This window comes from Phalacrocorax aristotelis, chromosome 1 (genome assembly GCF_949628215.1).
Source record: "Phalacrocorax aristotelis chromosome 1, bGulAri2.1, whole genome shotgun sequence".
In the NCBI taxonomy this organism is placed as follows: Eukaryota; Metazoa; Chordata; class Aves; order Suliformes; family Phalacrocoracidae; genus Phalacrocorax; species Phalacrocorax aristotelis.
Genome location: NC_134276.1, coordinates 196,190,993 through 196,214,298, shown reverse-complemented (window position 1 = coordinate 196,214,298; position 23,306 = coordinate 196,190,993). Strand labels below are relative to the sequence as shown.

The following is a 23,306-nucleotide window of genomic DNA, read 5'->3' as shown; positions in this document are numbered from 1 at the left end:
AAGAAATATGAAACTCTAGAAGTTATGTGCAGGAAGTGCAGAGCACCCAGGAGAACACTTCATACAGGAGAACTGCCATAAAGTGACACCGTGTTAGAATGCCACAGCTACCAGAGCTCTGGCCCACTGCTAGATCAATTTTAAGTACCTGTAACTTTATGTCTTTCTACTCAGGCAAGACCAATAACCTTAAGTAACAGTCAATTCTTCAAAAGATGTGCAGAAAAAAAAGAGCATCTATAATCTACAAGCACAAAGTGAGTTTCAAATTGCCTTCACACTGTTAGAAATACCCTTAAGAATTAGCACTAGCAACATGCTGACATGGATGGGGCAGGTGTTTTCCTCCTTCACTGCACAATCTTCTGCTGCACCTGTATACGGGAACCTTCAACTTTTCAGCCATCCCAAGTCACTTTTCTTTAGCCTTCAATACAAGTTTAGCTTTATGTTACTTAATTTTTTACATCAATTTCAGCTGAAGAGAAAGACTATCAAATTCTCCCTGAAATCGAAATAATTGAGAACTAAAACAAATGTCCACAAAAGAGGGACACTTCCTTCCTTCTCTGGAGGAATAATCTCACCAGTTTATCTTCTGTGGTGCTTTCGCAGACTTGTTCTTCACTAACCATATATATATATATACACACACACTGAATTAAACTCTGTTACCTCATCTCATCCAGACAAAGTTTTGTTACTTGAAATTCTGTGTCTAAAGACAAATGCTTCTGCCAAAAGTGGCAGATGTTGATATGCTTCAGCAGTACGCGATGCAGAGAACAGTGGTTCTCCCTGAAAACTTTCCCCTAATCAGGGAGACCCCAAAAGATCCAAATAACCCTAAATTGGAAAAAAAATTAGTTAAAAGACCCCAAACCTGCAATATAAAAAAGGTGAAAATCCAAAGAATGCACCCAAATGGCGTCGATATTTGGAGCAAGAGGCGTGAGAAGAAATTTTTCTTCTCCCTCATTTTAAGTAACTTTGCTTTTAGCTTCTGATAGGTTTTCCACAAGTCAAAAAGAATTCAGCTTTCATTTTTAAGCTCAGAGGAATTCAGAACGGAAACTGAAGGATGCATGTGAGGCAGGGAATGAGCAGATTTTCAGTTTGGATTTCAAAGCTTCTACTTCTGTGAGAACTGTAGGTAAATAGGAGCACTCTCCTCCCCAGCTACAACCTTTATTACTATTTCCAGGAATCACCTGGAAAAACACTCTGCAGGATTCAACCCATTTCCTAAGAGCATAGCAACATTCTGGAAAGGCTTTGGAGAGAGACTGACTTCTTTTGTAGACTATGGCATAGGTCCAAAATTGGTTTAGCAGAACCACCGAGAATAACAATCACTGTGATGGGCGTCCGTCCCTTTAGATGTGATGGTTTGCTGTTAGCAGATGGGATCTGTGGGTCGGTGAGCTGCAGGAGGTCACTTTGCAGGGAATAAAAAACCAATATCCATTTCATTAGAAGTTGTGATAGCCTGTACTAATCAACATAAAAGGAGTAATTTTCTTTCTCTTTCACTGCTCCTCAAAACACAAGTTGCTAAGATATAGGGCATCTTTGTATGGGTCAAACCATCCCATTTGGTCAAACTGCTGTAAGTGGCAAAAGATGGACAAATACTTACTTATAATACAGATTCTAGTCCTGATGTGGAAGACAAAAGTTTTGGTTGCTTTCACAAGGCAACTTCTGAATTGTTGTGGGTTGTATTTGTTTTTCTTTTTAGCAAATTTTAATAACATAAGGTTTCTTTTTTTAATATGTGTACATTGATATGGATCTTCTTTTACAAGGACTGGTTGGAAATTATGGATTTGCCAAGGAAATAATGAATGTTATGCCCTGTGCTTTATGCAGGTGTCTTTCTGCAATCCCCAGGGTAAAACAAATGGAAGACACATGGAACCACAAACTCCGGTTACTGAAAACCAGGGTTTCTTATACCATGGTTTCATCCAGCAAGAATGAGCTGTCATTGGTTGACCCTGGCTGGACGCCAGGTGCCCACCAAAGCCACTTTATCACCTCCCCCTCTTCAACTGAACAGGGGGAGAAAAATATGACGAAAGGCTTTTGGGTCAAGATAAGGACAGGGAGAGATCACTCACCAATTACCGTCATGGGCAAAACAGACTTGACTCGGGGAAATTTATTTATTGCTAATCAAATTAGAGTAGGGTAATAAGAAATAAAACCAAATCTTAAAAAACACCTTCCTGCCACTCCTCTCTTCCTCACGGGCTCAACTTCACTCCTGATTTTCTCCACCTCCTCCCCTGCAGCAGCACAGGGGGATGGGGAATAGAGGTTGCTGTCAGTTCATCACATGTTGTCTCTGCCACTCCTTCCTCCTCACACTCTTCCCCAGCTCCAGAGTGGGGTCCCTCCCACAGCAGGCGGTCCTCCATGAACTTCTGAACATGAGTCCTTCTCACAGGCTGCAGTTATTCATGAACTGCTCCAGTGTGGGTCCCTTCCACGGGGTCCCAAGTCCTGCCAGCAAATCTGCTCCAGTGTGGGCTCCCCTCTCAGTGGGGCCACAGGTCCTGCCAGGCGCCTGCTCCAGTGTGGGCTTCCCATGTGTGCCTCCTTCAGGCACATCCACCTGCTCTGGCATGGGGTCCTCCCTGGCTGCAGGTGGATATCTGTGGCACCATTAACCTCCATGGGCTGCAGGGGACAGCCTGCCTCACCATGGTCTTCACCAGGGGCTGCAGAGGAGGCTCTGCTCTGGCGCCTGGAGCACTTCTTCCCCCTCCTTCTTCACTGACCTCAGTGTCTCTAGGGTTGTTTCTCTTACATAGTTGCACTCCTCTCTCCTGGTTGCTGTTGCACAGCAGTTTTACCTGTTCTTAATTATGTTATCCCAGAGGCACTACCATCATTGCTGATGGGCTCAGCCTTGGCCAGCAGCGGGTCCATCTTGGACCTGGCTGGTATTGGCTCTATTGGACACAGGGGGAGCTTCTAGCAGCTTCTCGCAGACACAATGTAAGGTTCTCAAGAACCACCTTACATCACTCTGGAGACTCTCATCTTTCAGAAGATCTGAGATATCAGCAGCAAAAAAAGCTCAGATAACTCATTCCTTGAGAGACCCCATTAACCTGAGTGGACACTGAGGCACACCACAGCCTGGTTAGCTGGGAGCTCAAGGGCAAAGGGATGCATTTGAAAGAATGAAGCAGTGTTGCACGAACAAGGCCACCCAAAGAGAATTTTGAGGACTTTTATTGACCTTTACTTACAAGGTCATCCCCATCAAGCTTCCCACAAAGGCAGAAGATGAGTTTTTAGAATCTGTACCACCAGTCATTTACGAAAGATCACCAAACCTTCCTCGTGTCTCACAGTCTCCAAGGGGAGGTAGGGAGGGGATTAAACAGGGGATCTCATCCACCTCTAGTATCTCTGGCAACTACAGTAAAACAGTATTGCCACATATAAATGGGCCAGCAACCCAAACAGAAATGTTTTCCTGTCCCAATGTGGAAAAGGTTTCTCCAGGCATTGCAATAGAATTAAAAGCTGAGGAGCACAACTGCTTTTCACAGTAGGTCCTGTATCCATCAGCATCCCAGCATCATAGATGTGGTGCTTAGGGCCATGGTTTAGTCATGGGCTTGGCAGTGTTAGGTTAACAGTTGGACCTGATGATCTTAAATGTTTTTTCCAACCAAAACCATTCTATGATTGATTCTGTCTCCACGCCAAGGACTCTCACAAACTTGGTGCAAAATTAGCAGGGTTGAGTCAAAAGTTTAAGTGAGGCAAACAGCTAGCAAATATAGAGTTCACATTAATAATTATGTCATTAGCTTCAAGCTAAATTAATAACACTATTAGTAGTCTGAATCAAAACCTTTCATCTGTGCACACCTGAACTCCAAAGTATTTAATATTCTGATCCAGATCCAAATTTAGAGCAAGAGGGAACAATGTGAGTCTTAATTTTTCAACTAGGAGTCACTCAAAAAAGCATTAACAACAGGTAATGAGACTCAGAAAATGCACACTTACATATTTTGCAATCACACTCAAGAATTTCAAATAATGTGCTGCCTCTGCAAAATCAGCAGGTAAACAAAAAAGAAGAGCAGTGCTTTGCAGATTTATATGCACTCTTAGAAGCAGAGCCATGCTACACAAAGCTGAACTCTAATGAATTCCCTGGTTTATTACAGCCAGACCTACCAGCGTTTTGATTTTGAAAATCTTTTATACCATGGATTCTGCCATAGTCCAAGAGTGAGTTTTCTGCTGCTCTTAGGAATCAAACCAAAAATTCTCTTAAGTGAAAGTATCTTCAAGAGTTCACAGTGCCAAGCAGCTTAAAAAAAAAATCAATAAAAATAGCTGCTGTGGGAAGACCTAATTCCACAGTATTCGCTACCAGCAATTACAGAGTATAAACCAGTCTGTCTCACAGGTAATTTATTCCAGAAAGGTCTCTTCAAATCCTAACTTTTATTACTGTAATTTTTATTATGTAGACAAGCGTTCATATTATCACCTCAAATAAGAGGGTTGAACATACACAATCCAGACCCACTGGTGCAGGCAGGAGCACACACAAGGGAAGAGAAATGTTGCATGAGAAGCCCTGTGTTCCTGCCCTCCTGGATCACACCTCTCTTTCAGTTTGGGCTTCTACATTCATCCCTCCATCTTTTTCGCGTTCTCTCAGTTGAAATGAAGCGCCCATTTTAATGAGGCCTCGCTTTCTCAGTCTTACAAAGATGCAGTTGATCTGCAAGAAAAGCAGCCGAGTGACGTGTTTAATAGCGAGCAGCTGACTCGGCAGGAATCTGAACCCACAGAATCCCCTCTTTGACCCACTTCATGGTTATGTTAAAATCACGAGGTCTCCCAACTAACAAAATTTTAGGTTTTTATTTTTTTTCCAAACCCCATTGGATGCTAAGCCATATGGACGAACACTCAGCTGCATCAGTCTGCAGTCGGCACAGGACCACAGGCCCCTCTAGACACTCCTGAAGTCACTTAGAGACACTTTTATGCTCCCTAATCCTGCAAACGGCCAAATCTAGTTTGGCCTTAAGTGTAAATACCTGCCGCAGCGTCTAAGCTGCCCGGGCTTTGAGGTGGGACAGCTCCCTGTAGCAACCACTGTGCAAGGCGGCTATAGAAGCCTGGCTGAAGCCAGGGATTGCCCCATGCCCATCCACCAGCTCTGTGCAAGCCCTGGGTTATTTTACCCCTTCTGCAACTCAGGAAAACTTTTTTGTTTTCTTTTATCTGAGGGACCAGCAGAAAACGAGAGAGAGCCTGGAGCATGGGAAGGAAACCCCAGTGAGTTAGGATAGCTTTAATTCACTGGCTTTCCCTGCGCTAATAAGGGTATTATGGGACAAGGAAAAAAATGCATTTATACTGATAGTAAAAGGACTCTGTGTCACCAGTTCCACACTACAACAATGAATTGCTTGTTTTCAGTGCTAAGGTCATCTTCAAGGACTGGTTTTGGACTTCCCCTGGAAGAAACAAGAAAAGAGGCGGATTTTTTTCCAGTGTGGGGGAATCTGAGCATGACCATGTGGAAACAAACCCAAACTATTCTGGCTCCTTGCTTGCCAGAACCAGTTCTTCCTTGTAATTAACCATTAATCACACACATAAAAATCATCAAATCAAAAGGACGACATTTCCAACGTGCAAAGCTTTCCTTTCCCTGCAGATTGCACAAATAAGACTCGAGAGGTCACAGGCAGGTGATCCATTTTGCCCTCCTCCTCAAAACAGAAGCACCAAACCATGCTCCAGATGTCCAATGCAGCCGCAGCCTTTTGCAGTGACACCAGCCCTCTTCGGCGGCAGCTCAAACCTGCGCATAGCCCCTGCTGACTTGAGTGCAGCGAGAGGAGAGCTGGAAACAGCCAGGGATTTCCTTGCTGTGATAAGGCTGTACAGGATGGACAGAGACTTTCAAAGCTAAGCAGCATTTTGGCACAAGGCAGAGCCATATTCTTTTTTCTTCTTGTTACACTATAATGTTATAGGACTTAACAGAAGTTGATAAATTGATGAAATGCAAATACAGTGAGTAATTAATAAAGCTCCATGCAACAAAATCCTTTCCCTCTAATTCTACCTCTCACTTGGTGGTGTTTGCTGTGTGGTTCCCTGTCTCATCATTGTGCTGTCTTCTTATTCTTCCATTTCTCCTGGTTTTGTTCTCCCATTTGGTTTTAACAGATTCCTGTGTTCTTCATTTTAATTTAGTCATCTGGCTGTGCCAGCGATTTATGCAGAACTTCTGAGAGGTGGGACAGAAGCTCTATGAAAATGAGAAGCCATCAACCACACTAAATGGAGTACTATAATATATATTGTACTGAGGCAGCTGATAGTGCAAGCCACAAAGAGAGAGAGGCAGAGCAGGATAGGGAAAATTCTTGAAACGGAAAGTTTCTTAAATGAAGGAAGCCAAGAAACACATAGCTGAGGAATGGAGAATTTTCCTGGCTTCTGCTGCTGGAGATAAATCGCAGGGGTTTGTCTGGTTTGTCTTTCTTGAAATTCTTTAAACTTTCATTTCGACCATTTGTATGTCCATGGTGGTGTTGATCATTTTGATTGCTCTGAGATTAAAGTGCCGGTTTTTTTAATTCTCTGCCATTCAAATTAATGTTCATGACAGTTTTTAAAAAGCCCTTTTATTTTTCCTCCCTTACACATCTCTTCACATATTCTTACAGCTCCTCCTTCCCCCACCTCCTTCTTTTCTTCTCAGGCACAGCCTCCAGGTTTCACTCTCCTACAGCTGCTGCTACTACAGCTTGAATAATCTCGTGGAAAGTCTCTGATGACAAAGCAGGAGGTAGAAGAAAAAAAAAAAGGGAGAGAAAAAAAAGAACAAGAACCTCAGGTGATTTTCAGAGCTTGATGGGAGCTCAGATATACTCACTACCTCACTGACTTCCTATCTCTTTTCAAACCTTATCTGGAAATCCCTCTTTTGCTTTTTGACTGCTTTTCTTCCTCTTTTGTTTCCTCCTGCTTTTTCAGAGGAAAGAAAAATACAGCAAGACACACTTAATTTCATGACACTTACTGATTTTACATAATCAATGTTCACTCCAGCTTGAGGAGGGAATGTAGGCACGGAAGAGACGATGCCAGGTGAACTGGTGTCCTGCCACAGGGAGCCAAGAAGAGGGAGTGGTACACGGTGCAGGCAAAGCAGCACAGTGGAAACAACAAACTGGGGGGCTGCTTCTGCTCACAGACAGATAACTCCTGCGGCTTAGAAGGGAGCCAGAGAAGATGGGGAGACACATGACAGCAGGGCAGAAATAGCTTGGAGAAGTGTAGCAAGAAAGGGCACGTCGTAAATATTTGGAAAGGCTTTTAAAGTAGTGGGGAGATGAGTGAAATAGAATCCACACGAAAGAGGGCTTGCAGGAAATTGAAAGTGCTAAAATAAATACCTTACACAGTATAAAGGGTTAAGCACTAGGGATGCAAACAAATATAGAACAACCTGTGTGTTACGAAGTCGCATATGATTTCACTTATTCATTTATCCATTGTGGCTTTTGGCTGCCACAGGTGAGAAAAGAGAAAAGATTTGCAGCATTTTGACCTGTGTTTACCTTTTCCTGTGTTGTTTTTTTTTTTTTAATTTATTTTTGTTTTAATAAACATGTGAAGCTCATCTAAATGAATGGAGCATCCCTGGCTCTAACAGAGTGGCGCTGGCTTGCGTTGATCCGATCTGCCTGGACAGACACTGCGTGCACTTCTTCTATGTTTCTACTCATTATATTTCACTCCAAATTTATATAGCCAGTTAACCAGTAATTTGCACAGACCTGACAGCAGCATCTACCTGTGCCTGTCTATTTAAGGGGCTGTCAGCAAAAGCATTATCAAATCCCCTTTTTATGGATGCATAACAGTCATAAAATGTGTTTTCCTGGCTTCAGAAATGTCCAACACGATTTCATCTCCAGGAGCACTTTATTTCAAAAAAAGAGCATGATACAATGCGTGTTGAAAATATATCACCGGCCATTACACTCTAGTCCCTGCCTAATGCCTCCAAAACAGAGGTCTTTCCTTCAAAATTACAAGTCCTCAGCCACGCTGAGCACAACATTACAATCTCCACAGAGTGGCTCTAACACACGTGGGACAGATGTGAATACAATTAGCCAGTTTGCGTAGATGCGCTCAGAATCCACTCCAGCTGAACCTGCCAACCAGGCCAGGAACTGTCTATGGCCTACACTGAGGGCTCTAACAGGATTTAGGTGGTGCATAAACTTGCAGAGAATCACAGAATGGTTTGGGCTGGAAGGGACCTCCAAAGACCATCTAGTCCAACCCCCCTGCCATGGGCAGGGACACCTTTCCCTAGGTCAGGTTGCTCAAAGCCCCCTCCAACCTGACCTTGAACATTTCCAATGGTGGGGCATCCACAACTTCTCTGGGCAACCTGTTCCAGTGTCTCACCACCCTCATCATAAAGAAATGTCTTCCTTATATCCAATCTCAACATACCTTTTTTCAGTTTAAAACCATTGCTCCTTGTCCTGTCACTATAGACCCTGTTAAAAAGCCTCTTTCCATCTTTCTTATAAGCCCCCTTTAGGTATTGAACAGGGGCCCCCTATGCAGGGTGCAATTTTTACTTGGAAATGTTGCTGTCCAGTAAGTGCACATATATGTATGGTTTTTTCCTTTCTGCCTTGAAAAAAAACCATAGGCCTAAGTCCCAGAATTTGTCACTATAATTACCAGTCCCAGATTTACCATTTTCTCCTGTCTCCTCAAAGGCTTTCAAGAACCACAAGTCATGCTCCTAACGATCAGAGGCTGCAATTTGAGACGCATGGAAGTAAATAGCGACAGACAAGCAGACCAGCCCTTCCACTGCTACCAATAACAACCCATGGTTTGGGGGCTTTATTTATCTGCCTGACGATTTTGCAATCAAACCATTCTCAAATTGTGTTTTAACCTAAAACAACTGCAAGACTTGGAAATGTATTTTTAAAGAAAAAAAAAGGAGTGGGGGAAGCACTGTTTGCGCTGTAAATAGAGCATCTGGTTTCAGTTTCCTAACAGGGTTGACTCTTCCTAAAAGTTGGTACCTCTAAACCCTCTCTGTCCTTGATTGATGAGCTGGGCTAACCACGCTCAAATAAAGGAGCGGCATTTTTCACACTTCTGGCAGCATAATATGTCTTTAACCTGTTCCTTAAACAAGCGGTGCCAAGGCATCCCTATGAAAAAACACGACAAAAGATACAAACCCACAGGTAAAGCCATACAAACTCTTACTACTTCCTTACCAGAGGATCGGCAAGGCAAGTTGGGCACAGCATTTGCCTCACACACACAGTCCTGCCTATGGAGATCACACTTCCTGACCCCATTTCGTTTTGATGTTTGGATAAATGCAAAAGTGAAACAGCCAATGCTAACAAATGGAAAAGAGGTCTCGATTGAAACTACTGGCTTCCCACAAACCTCATGTAAAATGCCAGGTATGGTCCCAGTGACAAGACCAAGGCCGCCTGCTCCCCAGCGTGGTAGCCTCTGCTGCTGCAGGGCACAGCTGAATTTTGGCTGTAACAAGATGAGTCTCTTCTATGTGTTTGTAGCAGGATGGCGAGGTCACTGCAAGGCTGCTTGGCAGCTGGTGGGAACATTTTTCTTCTCACTGGTAAGCGCATTTGGACAGATGAGTTAGTGGAGCCAATAAGGGCCAGCTACATTATATGAGGCAAATAGAGAGCAGTGTAAATCCTCCTCCTTGCATGACCAGTTTCATCCCACAACCCTAATTAGTCAGGCAGCCTCCAAAGACTTCTGTTGGGCAGCTTTCGTCATGCATCTTCTGAGTTCTTAGGCTAAATGTTTCTTTTATGGCACCCACTGATGTGGTTAAAAGGTCTAATCCAAGTCTATTTTACAATGTTTGCTTTGTATGTGGGGTACTTCAGTATATATATATGTTTCAAATTTGAATTCACAGTGGCTGCTCAATGTATTTAGAAATTTTGTACAGTAGATAAACTCCAAATTCAAACACGGCCTGTACACTTTCTAACAGAGAATATATACCTAAGAAAGTCTTCAAACATGATCACCACATATAAACACTTTCCTTTAACTGTTTGAAAGCAAATAAACTGAAAATTTGTAGGGCTACATTAAGACATAAAGTTTATAGCGCTGATGTGTACGGATAAATGGAAATATGCCTCAAAGCATGATGTCATTGAAAACGAAACCTGCATTTCCCTGCAAACAACTGAAGGACAGTTAGAATGACAGCATTTAATACATATACTCTGCAGCATTTATTTGATAACTCTTATTTCCAAGTGGCCAGAATGCATGGCTCAGTTCTTTCAGGAGCACTTCTGATTTTACATATGGTGCATAAGGAAAGAATTGCTATTGCAATAGCTGAAGACTGCGAGTACAAAAACTCGCAAGCTGCATATCTCATGAGAGAAGTCCTTCTATAGACAAAGTAAAAAGGAAGAGTTTTGTGGGCTAGTTTACCCTGTAAAGTATTCTCCCTAATCCTTGTAAAAATATGCTTCATACTAATCCTTCTGCCTGAAAGCATTTTGGCAGACTGCTTTGAACATTTCTATCACATTTTATTACCTTTAAGCTGATCTAATTTCTGTAATTTTCACCAGGTTTATTAGGATCTGTCTAGATATCATATTTGTAGAGTTGATCTGGTTTTATATAAAACCCAGAAACTGGTACATTTTAATTTTCCAAGCAGACATCTGTCTTCATCTGTGCCTTGTAAAGTACTAAATACCTTCTTGGCCCTTAATTAATTAGGAGCAATGACCTACACATCAGGTAGTAATAGCATCCAATTAGTGGAAATGTATGATGCTTGCAACGTATTATCAGTCACATCATAGTAGAGGGATATTTGCCCGTTCATGCTGCAAGCCCTGGATGTGACATACCGGCAATGTGCAGCCATTGCAGAGTGCTAGCACAAGTCTAAAAATTCCTGCCTCTTGGCCTCATCTTTTCAATGCGGATTTCTAAAGACATTCAGATGCTAATATTTTGTGCATTTATGACTGCCATCAGAAACACTGTATCTCCAAGCTTTAAATATGCCTACTATTGAGATCATGACAGTAAGATAACCATAGAGGTTTGTTAAACATGCGAGGCTACAACCTGCTGGGCACAGAAAGGCTTTGAAGCATGGGAATCTCCCCTGTGCGAGAGTTTGCCGTTCCAAAGCAAAGCTGGAAACCGGTCCCAGAGGCCAGAAATCCCATTTCCACACCTGGCAGTCACAGTACGACTGAATGCTGAACAAGAGAAATTCCTGACAGGGTTTTGGTCATGTGTACAGAGCCTGTGGAGCCACATCAGAGGAAGCTTCACTCCAAGACATAAATGATTTGTATATCCTATGATGCTTTGCAAATGATTTTGTTAATACAATCTACCACCAAATAACTATGCACCATGTCCCACAGAAAACAGCAGGAGTTGCACGTGTGTATCTGAGCACAGATTTCTCTCACTAGCTTTGTATAGGACTTAAATGATGACATAAAGAAAAGCCAGTAGGAAACTCAAACTTAGTATTCTCCATTTGTTTGACAGGAGAGGAGCAGGCATGAATTATAGCTGACATTACAGAGATATTCAGAAATTACTTACTAAAGTACTGAGATGTGAGGAAGTCTGAGATGATGAAGATCACGCTGAGTATCTCTGAAATTTGTGTTAGCTTGCTCTGAGAATTCAAGTAACAGCAGCTCACCAAGGCTTTGTCTCTGGACTAGTTCTGGATCAGCACCCGTAAAAAGCTGGTGTTCATTCAGGCTGAGTACACTGCCATTTGATAGAGTTAATGTGACTGGCAAGTGAACTCCTAACGTTGATTCAAAGAAAGATGACATGGAAAAGGGTTGGTGCCAAAAGATGGAACCATGCTGGACAAGGGAGCTCAAGCCAGAAGGCTACTCCACCACGAAGGTGAGCAAGTTGGAGCCTCAGTGCTTCAATCTCCAGGCGGCAAGACTGGGGTACAGTGTTTTTATTCCTTTGCAATGAATGTGTGACATAAGGGTGAAAAACGTTACATAAAATGAGAATTCACCTCATGGCAAGATTCAAAAAGCCAGAACAAGAACCCAGACAGCTCTGGTACGTTGCTAAAATCAGCCACCATATTAAACTTTCCTTATAGTTTTGGGTAAACATTTTCAGGCAGAAAATTCATATGCATTTCAGACAGAAATGTGTGCCTCCACTTAGTTTTCAAGTTGGAGTGTCTGTAAAGGACAGCCACTGCCCTTTGGCTGGTTCCTGCTCACAGTGACCAAAGGGAAGGCCTGAAGTCCACCACTGTGTCTCCATCTCTGCTGCCTCACGTGGAGGAAGATGGAGCCAGGACTCTGCTGCTCGCTCTGGTCTCCATTGCCACCGCGTTTGCTTCACAGTAACATGGTGGGTAGGATTCCCATGAAGGCAAAACAAGGGTTTTTAATGACGGCCTCTTGGTCTTGGGTCTAACCACACATGGTCATTAAAAAATGGTAAGCAAGAGCACTACTTCCGTGCATTTAGAAAGAACTACAGTTGTGCAGTAGGGAAACTATCAAGCAAATTAGTCCACATTGTCCAGTGTATTCCCTGTCACCCTACTCTCCCCGCTAACTTGATGCCTGAAAGCACACCCTGTCACCAAAATGCAAGAAATTCTCATACAGTCTCACCCACTAATTTTAGTGAAAGCACTAAACTGCCATTAGAGAAAAAAAGACAACACATTTTTCGCCCCAGCCATCATAGATTTGCACTGCTTTTCCTATGGTGTGATATCTAGCAGGCTGTAAAAGCACACACTTAGATGAGCACGCTTGTTTAGGTTTCAACTTTACCTATACTTATTTTTCTCATTTGGTTTTCAAATAAGGTTTTGAAATAAGGCACTTAAATACTTTTAATCCAATACTTAACATTTAGATTTGTTTAGGCTGGGTATAAATATTTATTTAGATGTAGTTAGGTTTATGTCAAATAAGAGTATTCAGCTAAATTAATATAATCATTCAGTAACATTAAACCAACCTGGGAATTCAGACAAGCCTTTGAAAAGTAAAAGCATTAAGAGTGCACAAAGATTTGCAGAAAGGAATGAAAGAAGCACATGGTGAGAAGTCATCACTTACTTTTTAACTCCCTTCAGAAACTGGCCAACCTCTGGGACACCCCCCCCTGCCCATACAACCACCCAGAAGACACAGCTATAGGGAAACTGCCTACTAAGTGGAATGGGGATAAGAATTGCCTGTGTTGGGTGCATTTGTTATTTCATTGAAATAATTGATCCCTGATGCTAAAGATAGTAACACTGGTGGGATTCAAATACTCCAGACATTAATAAAGTCTCTCTTGCTCTCTGGCACTGGATTTAAACTGTCTCTACTCCCCCTGCACAGTGCCTTCAGCAAGAGAGGCACTGGTTTAGTATTAAAGCACTGCAAATATTCAAACTGAGGAGGTTATAATTCAAAGAGCAAAGCAAGGTCACCTTGCTCAGTCTCACCAGTAGGTAAAGCATGCTCACTGCCACAGGAAGAGCTGGGGGAGGGGGCTGGATCCCTCCCTCCATACACACAAGAAAAAAAAATCCAAGACAACTACACCACTGATTCCAGAGGCCACTGCATGATCCGAGTGCATCTGGAAAAAATGCACCAGCTCCATTAGGTGATTAAACAAACATCTCCCCCCTCAAAAATAGCTTTGCTCAGCAGGACCGTTGTTTGCTTATTTGAAAAGGTTCCTCAACTTGTAATGTCTTTTTCATATCCTTCCAGTTTAGGTCAAATCCTGAGAATAAATTTAAGAACCGCTGACAAAGCAGTTTGCCATACTTTGTGTTCGACGGCTGATTTCACTGTACCAGGCACCTGAAACACCAGGGTCTTGATCTCACAGCCACATCCCACAGTCCCTCCCACACATCAAGCACAGATACAGAGCTTAAGAAGTGCCCTGGGTATCTTACTGATGACAGAAACGTAACATTTGTATCAGCATTTAAGCAGCAGTGTGACAGGAAAAAAAAATTTACTTGGAAGAGACAACCACCTTTGTCTAGAAGAACCAATGGTCCTTATCCCCTCCAGCCCTGCATCCGCATGGGATGGCCATAAACCTGTGGTAGATGTATATGGAAAAACTTAATTTCTCGTGCAAGCCAGGCCTCTCTTTTATACATTCTGGAGTACTATAACAATATTCATATACAACTCCCACAGTGGTCTAGGTAGCTTGACAGGGATCAGCACTTTTATGAATAATATTTCGTTTAAACTTACTGGAACTGCTACTTGATTTATGAAGTCTTTTGCAAGCTTCAGTGTGATTTGCACAAAATCACTATGATCTGCACATAGGAATTGGTTCAGCCAGCCCTGAATGAGTCGGGTGACACAGTACCTATTGTCCTAGCATCACCAACCCTACCCAACAACATCTTTTGACATATGACCTTGTCCAATTAAATAAACAGAGCAATTTAGATAGGCAGAAGGTAATTAGAGCTGGATGGTGGCCAACTCACTGAAGCAGGAGTACCATTCTTTGAAAAAAGCTTTATGTTGTTTAGCAAAGTTTAATGACTGGAAGCTTTCAAGAGCTTTGCACTGTACTGCATCCAGCAATGAAACATCCAAGCGTATGGCGCTCCCTTCATACCACAGTGAGAGACAGTTGTGAGGTCTTGGGCAAGACTGCTTCTTTCAAAAAGATGTTTGGAATTAAATGGCTTCCTAACCTGCTCCTTTTCAGTGCTAATCGCCTATATGTTAATTGGACCCTATTTATTTGAATCAAGAATAGGTAAATAAGGAATCAGGATTGTGCTACTACTTTCACATCATCTTTTTTCCTTTCATCCTGGGGAACTGCCAAATCCCATTTCTCATGGAAGGATTTCAATTGTTTTTCACTATCCCTAAGTTATTTGCCAGGGGATTATTTTTTTTAATGGAAGACAGAGTAAGAAGAATGAGGATGGTGAATAATAGCGAGAGAGAACATAGAAATAAGTCACTTCCTAATGGCTCCATGACAATTACTAGAAAAACTACATTTCTGCATAGTAAAGCCTTGGTGCCAGAGCCCAGTGACAGCAGAGGGAAGAAAAGGGACTTAGCTCTTCTGTCTGGAGCTGGATACTCAAGGACATTTCCTTTTTGTGTATTTAAATTCATCTTTTTTCTGTACAAACATGAGATCTATTGCATGGTCAGTTCCCACTGAGACAGGTTCTCAAGTGAGCCTGTGGCATCGCTCCCCCATCCCACCCACCCAAAGGACTTCACCACGAAAAATCCCTGACCTCTTCCAGAGGGAACAGGATGTAGCAAGAATGAATGAAATAATTGTAAGGGCCTCCTCCTTTCTGAGCATCCTTTCAAATCCCAGCCACCAGTTGGCCCTACAGTGAGCTTTTTGTTCCAGGCATGTCTGAAGGATGTCTGAGTATCAGTTTAGCCTGATCTGGCAAGTCACTATTCAAAAGCTGGTTTTAGCCTGCCTAATTGCATTGACACTTTTATATTCAACCTGCTGGAGTTAAGAATCTCTTCTAATTTTCTTTATTTGGACAGGACTTCAGAATCATTATAATAGCATCAGCTTTATAGAATCACAGAATGGTTTGGGCTGGAAGGGACCTTTGAAGACCAATCTAGTCCAACCCCCCTGCCGTGGGCAGGGACATCTTTCCCTAGATCAGGTTGCTCAAAGCCCCCTCCAACCTGACCTTGAACACTTCCAATGATGGGGCATCCACAACTTCTCTGGGCAACCTGTTCCAGTGTCTCACCACCCTCATCGTAAAGAATTTCTTTCTTATGTCTGATCTAAATCTATCCTCTTCTGGTTTAAAACCATTGCTCCTTGTCCTGTCACTACAAACCTTAGTAAAAAGTCTCCTTCCATCTTTCATATAAACCCCCTGTATATATTGAAGGGCCGCAATAAGGTCTCCCTGGAGTCTTCTCTTCTCCAGGCTGAACCACCCCAACTCTCTCAGCTTCTCTCCATAGGAGACATATTCCAGCCCTCTGACTTTTTTTGCAGCCCGCCTCTGGACCTGCTCCAACAGGGCCATGTCTTCCTTGTGTTGAGGGCTCCAGTGCCAGGGTGCGTTTTGAATGATGCTTCCATGTTTCTAGTAACATCCCTGTCCCACAGTGCAGGTACTTCACCTGCCTTTCCCATCCCTGGCCATTCAAAAAACCACCTGCTGACCCTGTGCTTACAGTACATCCCTCATCCCTGCTTGAATGCCTGTGGGTGTGAGCCTTCCACAAACACATGTTCAGTTTACACGTTATTTAATAATACCCCAGTACAAGCCAACAGCTGCCATAAGCAAGCATCCAGTTCTGAATCTTGAAATGATTTTGGTAAACTTTTTTCTGCCACTCAGGGATGGGTTAGACTAATGAGACAGAAGCTTCCTGTTCAAACAAGCAGCCCTTCCCCATCCATTGTCACACCTCAACAAGAATGGTATTTAAGCGACGCAGGTACTATTAAGATTTGAGATTCCATCCAATTAAACACCGATACAAGAGGAAAATTATCCTTTTAGCAGATTACTAACAGCACACTTGTTTCTGTTGTCCACATGGGACCTTGAAAATTGACTGGCTGCATGGAGCTCGACATTTTATACTACTTCAGTGCAGAAACGGAGAAGAATTAGGAAACAATTATTGATAAGTATGCAACTGTGGCACCATAAAAGCCCCATGGGTAAGACCAATCTAAGAAGAAAGAAATGAAAAAACCAGCTTTCACGTTTTCCTTCTTTTTTTTCTTGTTTGCCCAGCTGGAAATTGATTCCCTGCTGTTTCATATTTCCTATACTGATTAAAAGTGTTACCTACTGCATTATTCTCTTCAAGGCCTGGATTTGCTAGGTGAAAGCATCATTAGAAACAACAGGGCTGAGGTAGGGAAATGGGGCTGAATCGAAGCATTCTTTCACTATATGAGCAGCAAAATATATTTTTCCAAATAATTTTTTATATACACGGCAGAAGTTGCTTTTCCACATCAAAGTTGAGACACATTCAAATAATGAGTCAGTGCAAGAACCTCAAGGATAAGACATTTACATTTTTAGGAACAAGCAGACTTGTAACAAACAATACTGGCTATTAATCCTGGTCAGCATCTAAAGCTGGTTTTCTGGGAAAGCTTCTGAAGATCTTTTTGCCCTCCTTTCTCTGCAGAGCCCAGAGGAACTGGCAGAACTGAGTATTGCATACTTCAAGAGAGCTATACATCTCAGCACAGGAAACGAATCAGAAGCCTTTTTGAGCGAAACCTCTCAGCTTTCTCATCTAGGAAAACTTTTCTACCATCAGCTGTTTCACCATTATCCTAGTAATTATGTTTTGAAGGTAAAAGGAGCAGGCTGCTTCTCTGCTAGGTTGTTTCCGTGTAGTAGGGGTGAGCAGTAAGTAACTGTGCCATTATCTTGCTCAAAATGTAAACAATCTAATTTTAGTGAGAATGGCAAAGGAAGACAAATACCCTGGATTCAATTAATGCTGATACTAGAAGTTATAGTAGGAAGTCAGCACTTCTTAAAACTTTGTTCATGCTGAGATTCCATGAGCTCCCAGTCATTTTATCCTGTTTACATTATGCATTCTGGCAGCATGGTGACCCACATAACCTCTACATTTTTCACTTAGAGTTACAGTTAAAAAAACTAGGGCTCAGGTAAAACATATTTTGACTTATGGCATCTCTGTCAACTGCATTTGGAGTTCAGGGGTTGCCTAGAACCACATCACTGCTAATGACTACTTTTTTTAACATTAAGTTTTAAAAAATCTTATCTTGATGAAATCTTCGGAATCAGATTCTTCCAAAACGTACCAATATGCTTTTTCAGTTCTGTTTTTAAAATATGAACTTTAAATAGACAAACAGGAAATCAAAATAACCCATGAACTTTGTTTCCCTTCAGGGAATCTCTTAAAGAGTGCTGGCCTCCTTGGCCAGCATTTACAAGAATGTTTCAACATCTCTTGATCGCTGAAGTTCTACTCTCTATAAATGGGTAAAAATATGAGGCATCGCTTACAATTTTACTGATTCTTTCAGAGGCATGTGTGAGTTTATTTAATTGGCCTTAGAAGGAAATTGGCCAATTTATTCCATGTTAATAGTTACATGTTGAAATAAGCCATTCTTAGCCCTGTAACGACCAAAAATGAAAGTAGCATTCCTAAGGTTTGTCATACCAGAGTACTGTTGTCGTAACTTCTGCCCATGTATACCATTAGTTTTCTGTTGTTTTTTTTTTTTTTTTCAAATTCCCCCAAATCCTGGATTCTACAGAGGTTGAACTACCTTCACCTTGTCAGCACTCAGTAGCTCTGCTCTTTTTCTCATGCTCAAGCCTGTCTGGGAACCTCAGACTAAACTTGATTATACTTATCTCCAGTAGAAGCTCAATCCACAATTTCGAGCTTAAACACAGCTTAAACTTAAACACAGCAGTGAGAAACTCTGCACTTAGATGCCAGAGCCACCTACATTCAAGAAGAAACGCACACCCTTGGCTGGAGGGGAGCAGAGGATGGGCACACACAGATAACTCTGTGGTGTTTGTACTGTAGCTCCGTAGTGAGAACAATTTTTTTAGGATTTGGGAAATGTCACTTCAGGTTGTTGAGTGCATCCACACCCATCGCTCTGATGCTTTGCTACCAGATGCCTTTGCTCAGAGAGGGAGTCCTTGATCCAGTGCTGTAGAGGAAACACTTCTACGTTTATAGGAACAGATTGAGGGAAACCTGACTTCTGGGGCACTGAGTTGCACAGGTGATCTGGGCTCCCTGGCTCAGCACCAGCTTGTGCATTCTGCCCAGTGACAAATGCAAAATGTGTAACCCATTTTCAGAGTGGGAATCTGAGCTCCCCTCTTCCCCCTGTGCATGCTCCCTCCCCAAGCCAGGAGCTTGCAATTCTTTTTTCTGCCAAGTTAGAAAGGTCAAGGAAAGGGAGGAGTGGGCACACCGCCCACAGCCTCCTCTTAGTTATCCCAATGGGAAGGGGGGTTGGTTTTGAGGCTCAGGTCGTCCGTCGTCCCCTCATCCCCACCCCTTTCTCAGGCTGAAGAACGCACTGAACCCAGGTTCTACACTTCTTCAGAATGGATGTAAAGGAAAGGGCACCAGTGTGTGCATCATATTCCTGGTCCAGTGCATTTCAAGGGATGAGAAAGTGAGCCTTGTTCCATTTTATCCTAAAGAACAGTACTGGAGACCTTATTGTGCAAGGGTCTGGGCTGTGAAACTAAGTTTTTAACATGGGTATTAACCTCTATGCATCCACAAATGGGACTAGGAAAACCACTAGAAAGGAAGGTTTCAAATACAGTTTTCTCCTAATCATTCCTTGCAACTATTTTGAGCATTCCTGCTCTGTATCCTGCTTATTCATGAATTGTGCTCTCATGGGCTTAGTGCTCCCCATGCAATAACTGGAAGCGGAGGTACCTTATTCAAGGCTGCTCATCACACTTGAATTAGTCACTGCTCTGAGCATTACAAGCCGATATCCTTCTGGTGGTCTAGCCTTATGGCTGGTGGGCTGAGATAGCTCCTTAAAAAAAAAAAGGAAAAAGAAAGAAAACCCACAAAAAAAAAATCCCTCCATGTACTGGGATATGATGTACACTTCTTATTTTGGTAATATAAAACAAAACTCCTGTGTTACACTTCCCCTGTCAGAACACAACCTAGAGCCCCTAATTCTTGTCTCAGAAGGCAATACACTTTTATCCAGTTTCTGTTATTTCCTGCTGCTGGAGAGAACCCATTCTCTCCCAATCACTGCAATTAAATACTCATCTATAAAATAACTCTTCCTCAAATGTTTTCTTTTTCTCCTGAAAATGGGTTTGGGAACAGCAGGGATAAGCGCACTCACCTCTTTTACACTTTGCATCATAATCTTTATGACATGTTTTATCATCAACCATCTTTAAGCTTTTACCAGGATAACAATCTTTGCCTTTGCAATGGCTCCCACAGTAGTCTTAAGTGAAAATGGGGAGAGCTAAGACGTAAGAGACTAATGTTAGAACTACATGGAATAAAAGAAGAGGGTTTACAGTCTGCTAAGGGAAATCTCAGGGGTAAGCTATGAAAACACTGGATGCTAGTGCTGTATATCAGTGAACAACATCCAGAGCTCCTCAGTTTGCATAGGAAATGTTTTTAATAGGCATGGTACCCCCAGCTCTCAGCCACCGACTCTGTCCCTCTTCCACCTCCCAAATAAGTCCTCAAGTCCACAGATCGCCAGAGCTCTCGCAGGGATAACGGCGGCGAAGCCTGGCGCCTGCAGTGTGCGTTTTTCGGAGTGTTGCCATGGTGATCTCCAGCACGCTCATCCCCTGAGAGCTCAGCTCAACATTCAGAGAGAACCAAAGCAGGACAAAGAAATGACACCGAAGCAAAAGCAACAGGGAAATTATGTGTAATAAGCATACATACACACTTTCATAGAGAAGCTTTCAGAAAACAGTTATTTTTAGAACTGAGTGGTCTGTAGGAAAGAAGCACGGTCTTCATAGTCCCAACTCTAAACCGGGATGGTCTATAGAATAAAACCAAGAATTTCTAACCCTGTCTCAGCTCATGGATCACTATTTGGCACAGGGTAAATCCTCAGCCTCTGTACTGCAAAAATCCTGATTTGTGCAGTGAGGACAGAGGACAAGGAATAACTAAGCAGATAAAAAGATAGAGATGCCTTTAATAATGTAACACTGTAGAGCAGCAACAGATCTCTAGATAACCAAAATCTTACATTTACTTTTTAGAACATTACATTTAATTATTCCATGAAAACAGTTAATAGAACAATTCTTAAGTATTTGAGCAATTTAAATTTTCACCAAATACGTCATCTGTTGGTCCTTATGGTGGTTATACTCTCTTACTGCATTCTCAACAAAAGGGAATTACATTTGTGCGAACGTGAAAGCAACACTCTGTCAAGTGATGTATGATCTCGATATATAGTTGAGAAATCTGTTGTATGGTGCTTTCACTCCTACCCCACAAAAGCACTGTGTCATAGTGGCCATACACAGAGAAATAAACCAGCAAGAAGAGACACCAAAATTCAAAGTCTGGGCCATGTCAGATATGCCACAGTCCAGAAATAATCTAAAGGAGAGTCAATCAATGTTTTGCCATTAGGCAGCATGTTTCAGTCAGAGCTTATTATCAGACACTGCCAGGCCCTTTTGTGCCTAAGAGTTACGAGATCAGTTATTCCCGGATAGCTTGATGCTCAGCCACTTGCGTATGGTAGTTTCTTTTCCCAAAAGACATTATATTCCTTTTGTTTCTACCTGGGCTTCTTATTACTGTTACAACGGACTTTGTCAGTCCTCTCCACATCATCATCTATTAGATTTTCATGGAAATACTTAATCACATTATGAAAAGCTGCCTCCTCCCAAACTGAGCATGGAGCTTTTCAGTCAGATCTGCTTTAACTTCCATCAAACATTTCTGGGTTGGTACAGCACTAACCACTTCAGAGCCTTGCTCCGTCCCTGCTCACAAAATGTGGTGTGCAGTCTGTTGCTTATGATCGTGGGCAGCACTTTACCTGCTGCCTCTGGACTAGTGCCTGACGGTCATCACCTTGAAAGGTCACCTGCTGAGAGAACGTTCATGGAGGTTTGGTTTCTTCAGCATATTCACGTTCTCACGGTTCCGTTGACAATGGACGTAGAAAGGGTTATGCAGAGTAAATTGCCTGAGTATCCATTTGTATGATGCAAAAGAATTTACTAAATACATGTGCCTCTCCTCACTTGGGTCCCTCAGTTAGTCTTCCTTTGCTATCCATTCACTGAGTGAATTGTCTGTGCTTCCCCGGGCTGTCACCTCCCTGATTTTCAAACTAGCACAGGACCAACAACTGCTGGCTGGAGGAAGGGCTGAGGGAGAGACCCAACTACAGTCTTTGATATTTATCATTTTATGTTTAGCTCCTTCTCTCCCAAATGGTGCTGACACCTGCCTTGAGTAGCCTTCCTGTATTTTAAGCTTTCTTGATCCCCGTTAACAGTGACTGATTTATTTCCAGCATATACTGGTATTTCTGCTCAATTGCGGGGAAAGAACTTGAACTTTAACGAGATCCCTACAAAATCACTGATTGCGGTAGGCATAATATTATAGTTCTTATGCGCTCACACCTTGATCCCTTCAGGGAAGAGGATTTATTTACCACGAATAAAGATGAAGGCTGACAGACAGCCTTCAAATCAAAGCACAAGCCAGAAAATGTCTGATTACTCCCGGAAACAGCATTTAACAGCTTAACTTAGTCTTTATTTAGATATTATTTTGCATATTTCACCCATAATGAAAACAAACTTGTCGTGAACAAAATAATTTGGTAATCTAATTTATCAAGATCACTCACACTCTGACAGACAAGAATTTTAATACAATTTGCACTTATGAGATCAACTGGTACTAATATCCACCTCAGATGCTTATGCCTTTTCCAGGGCTGATGAATGGAAAATTGAGACCCTAGTGCAATTCCAACCACTTCCAGAAAACATAGTTGTACGCTGTAATGTGCATCTGCTTAGGGAATTTACTTAAAAGGCTCTACTTTCCTTACTGTAACAGCATGCACTCTACCACCCACTACTTGTATGACAATATTTTACAAGAATACCACAAATCTTTAAAGCATGGGGATGAATTAACTTCGCAGGGGCTGTCAGATATTTACCCTGCCCATGAATGTTAGATGTATTAGATTAATGCCAACAACAATAAATGTAGTTCAACTTCAGTAAAGGAGTTGGCAGAACAAGACAAGAAGCATCACTGCAGAGATGGCTGCCTCAAAATCATGTGTTGCAAAACATCAAATGTGGCCCCCACCTCCTCTTCCCTTTCCTCTCCCCAGTTATTCAGCAACTGGAGTCACAGGCAAGGCTCCGGTCAGTTGCTTAACAGATGCATGAGGAAGATCACAGCATGCCCAATACCCCACTTGGGACACCTTCTTTTTCCTCTGCTATCCCACACGGTCAGAGTTGCAGTTTCATCTAGTGAATCTGACAGCAAGCAGCTTGCCCCTCTCTCCACAGGTTGTCCTGCCATTCATTTCAAAGGAAGATCTTGGGTAAATATTATACTTTGCCTAACATCTGGGCAGAA

General features: G+C 42.4%; 1 protein-coding gene across 10 annotated transcripts in view; it reads right to left on the bottom strand.

Annotated features, from left to right (window-relative positions):
• PLXNB2 (plexin B2) overlaps window positions 1–23,306 on the bottom strand; it is a 258,237-nt gene that overhangs the window by 85,762 nt on the left and 149,169 nt on the right. Inside the window, exon 1 of one of the 10 annotated variants that reach the window (XM_075081232.1) lies at window positions 19,596–19,654. The exons of the other annotated variants lie outside the window; for them this stretch is intronic. The gene's annotated coding sequence lies outside the window, so the exon portion shown is untranslated. Of the gene's footprint in view, window positions 1–19,595; window positions 19,655–23,306 lie in introns of those variants that run through there. 10 annotated transcript variants of the gene reach the window in all.